We start from the raw sequence: 4150 nt of genomic DNA, 5'->3' as shown, positions 1-4150 counted from the left end.
GATTTGGGACACTTCTTACGAAAGCAGTGAATCTGTCCCAACTTGTAGGTTATCAAGTAAAGAACCCAACTTGTAGGTTGGGATCGATCCCACGAGGAAAATGGTTTAGACTTTACTTTTAACCAACAATTATATTCGATTAGTCAAATTATTTCCAGAAACAGGTAATAAAAAGGGGGGTTGTGCTTGTGTAAAACAAATATTAAGACTTAATATTGTAATCAATAATTAAATTCAACTTTGGTTGTTATCAAGATAAGAGAAATAACTAGGGTACGCGTGTTTCCCATAATCTCATAACGCAGTAATCCTAGTTATAGCAATCATTTTCTAGTGTATTACATGCAAAGTGATAAGTTCGGTATCTCTAAATCCTTGGTCCGGCATCTAGAGAATTTCATCCCGCACCTTGGTCTGGCTACGTGTGTATAATTTACTAACCCTTACATTTACCTCATATTAGACATCATAATCGATGTTTGGCTTAGTTATTACTTTGCACCAATCGACACTAGCCTATTAGATAGTATCACACTAAATCTATGTTAATAATTCTTTTCTTGTTAATTACCTCCTTGGTCCGGCAAGTAGTAACAAGGCGAGTTCTAATGTTGGCCACCGTTAAAAAGACTTCTAAACGAAAGAATTATCAATGCATGCAAAATACTAGTCAAGAATTGCTTATTTACTATTCATACTTTGTTAATCGATCATGGTTCCCACAACCCTAGTTGTGGATTTAGTTACTCATATTAGCAAGAACACAATTCATAATCGTAGATGGAGAAATCATGAACTTACGTCAAGAGAATAGTAAACCCAAAAAATTAACTTGAATTGCAAAGCCAAAATCTTCAAAACGAACTTGGGAAATCAATAATTGCTAGGGTTGCAAATTAATCTCCAAAGTTACAAAGCAAAAATAGAATAATAGTGTCTAACCTCCAAAAACGAAGTTTCCATGTCCTATTTATAGAAAACAAATCCTAAATAAAAAAGGAAACAAATTAAGGAAAGTTTTGTTCAGGTACGCGTCTTCGATCCACGAGACTGACTTACGGACCGTCGATTGATCTACGGTCCGTAAGTCCCTTCCGTCACTTAGAAAATATTTCAGCATCCAACAATCAGCTTCTCTGAAGCAAACGACGGACCAGCAGCACGGACCGTAGATCGACCCACGGTCCGTTAATCCCTTCCGTAGCTCCATACTTAGCATCTTCAAAAATCAGGTACTGGAACCCTCGCAGTCTCACTCTACGGATCAACAGTACGGTCCGTAGATCAATCTACGGACAGTCAATGGGCATCGTGGTTCCACTCTTTGTCAGATTTCCCTGATTTGTCCTCAACACATTCCTGCTGATCTACGGTCATCACCTACGGACCGTGAATGGACCTACGGTCCGTAGATGACCTCCGTGGATGCCTTTTTCTGCATTTCCTTCAGCTGTCTCTAAACTTCCACGCCTGAACACTTTTCCTGCAAAACATGATAAAATACATAAAAACCAATATAAAAAGGCCCTAGACACACACAACTTGTAAGTGAAATATATTAGAAATACCGTAAACTCACGGTATATCACATATACAAAGAAAGCAGTTGTATAATTCACTATACATATACAAAAGAAAACAGTTGTATACACAAGATCAATTGTATAATCTGTGTATGTATAAAATGAGAAAGCGAGAAAGGCAAAAGAAAACTGGGCAGAGAAATATTTGTATTGTATAATTATAAGTGTATAGGATGGAGATATATGTATTTGCATGTGTATATACAATTTTCTTTTGCTTTATACAAACAAAAGTGCAAATTATATATTTCGTTTCTGTTTGTATAAGCGATAGAGGTGAGGGTGGCGAGCGAGATTTGAGAGAGTGGCGAGCGAGATCTAGGAGAGGGGAGAGAGGGGAACGAAAATATATGTATATTTACAATTTTCTCTCACTTTATACAATCACAAACGCATTTTATACATTTGTGTTTGTATAAAAGCGAGAGAGGTGAGCGAGACTACCACCAAACGAGAGTGGCGAGTGAGATTCCACCAGGGAGAGTGGCGAAAATAGCAATAGTTTGCTATAGGATACAATTAAATCAAAGTATATTTATAGCATTTAATTTGAATTAATAGTTTGCTATTTTGTACAATTATCCCTTTTTTAGCATTCAAATAATTTTGTTATACTTTTAGCCGTTGTTTCTACTTTATATGTAAAGAGAGAATTGATATGTGTTTTAATTTCTTTATTTTAGTAAGAATAACTTGCATGTTTTAAAACCAATATATTTAACTATTATATACTCTCTCCATCTCAATGAAAAAGTTTGAACAAATTAACATGGAATGCACGTGCAAAGCACGTGTCCAGATACTAGTAGTTTAACAAGCTTATACACATACAAATTTATGCAGATAAATACAACATATCAGTGCAATCTTACAAATGGGGTCTAGTTCATATAACTACGAAGATAAGAAAATTATATTGATACGACCCTTTACCTCATTTTTTCCAATTCTGTTGTTCTTCTTTTGTAGGATTTTCTTGCATCGTGCTATTTTTCTTGTTCAACCAGGTTCCACACACACACACACACATATATATTCATTTGATAGCAATATTTTAGCACTATTGTTATAAAGTCATAATGTTTATGGACAAAAATGTAAATACACACTAATTATAATAAATACTATCGCATTCCATTTGACACTATTGTTATAATTTTATGAATAAAAATATAAATACGCATTAATTATAATATTTTATATATATATATATATATATATATATATATATATATATAAACTTTTTACTTCACTTAAGTAGTACTCTTACAATAATTTTATACAAGAAATGAAAATATACATTTTAACAAATATATAATAAAACTAATTGAAAATAAATATAGATTACTGTTAAAAATGGAAAGCCTCAAATTGCAAAGTTGGATCGATTACCATTTTACCTTTACACCAAATTAAAGTAGTATAAAATATCTAATTAATTAATTATTAAATAAGCTTAAATTGATAAGTTAAATGAACGACCATTTTACCCTTCAATCTAAAACTATTTCTGTAATATTTTATGAAGTAAGAAGTAAAGCTAATAATCTAATAACAAATTAAAAAAAGGAAAAAAAATTTAAGAATAAATAGTAAATTTAATCACTATGATAACGGTGTATGTTGATTTACTTTAACTACATGTCATTATTATGCACTTCAGAACCCAATTTAGAATTCAATTTAAAAATTAATATTTGCCCATTTGCATTCCTTATAAAACTTCAGTAAATATTGTTAAAATATAGGCGTTCTCTGAATGTCAATGGACCAGGTCCCTTGATACGGTAGGAACACTAAATGCAAACTACAACAGTAAGTAATGCACACAACAGAAGCAACACGATCACTTAACGTGGAAAACCCCTAGCTCTAAGGGCAATGAAAACCACGACCTGTCCTCACAGGCTTTTCAAATCAAACTCCATTACTTCCAAATAGAGCAACGATTCAGATTACAACAGCTTGCAACCTAGGAACTTACTTTTAAATCCCTCCCCCTAAATGTGGTATTCCCACTACAAATAGAGCCAAAACTAAGCAATATCGCTATTGCCCACTAAGCTACCTGACACAGAATAACTTAGACTTCACTAAGCAACCTGTTGGTGTTTTTTTAAAAGTGGGGCAACATAAAAAGATTTAAAATGTTTTTCAATGGATTGAAATGACTTTCAATAGCTTTCAATAATTTTATTAAGCATTAAGAGACTTTAAATAGCCAACATAAAACACATAATCTGCATAATTTAAAATTTAAAAATCCTAAAATATCTCAAGAACTAAAACAATCTAACTAAAATTCAAATTTCAAATTTATTCAAACTAAATAACTTATTTTGCTAAAAGTTACTACAGTAACTAAAAGCAAACTTCAACACTCCTCCTTTGCTTTAGTTACTGCAATTGAAAAAAATGCTCCTCCTCAATTTTTGCTTTGATAGTTGATGCTAGATTTTTTTCATTGTTTTTGAACTTGCAAAATTTCTTCTTTTTTCTTTTTCTTCTTTTGATTTTGTTCTTCAAAAACACATGTGATGGCATTGTCTTGTGTAGAAGTTTTTTAG

The sequence above is a fragment of the Solanum verrucosum genome, unplaced genomic scaffold, assembly GCF_900185275.1.
Source record: "Solanum verrucosum unplaced genomic scaffold, falcon-dt-bn FXZP01000101.1, whole genome shotgun sequence".
NCBI classification, from domain to species: domain Eukaryota; kingdom Viridiplantae; phylum Streptophyta; class Magnoliopsida; order Solanales; family Solanaceae; genus Solanum; species Solanum verrucosum.
Note: the sequence above shows the minus strand (reverse complement) of the source record.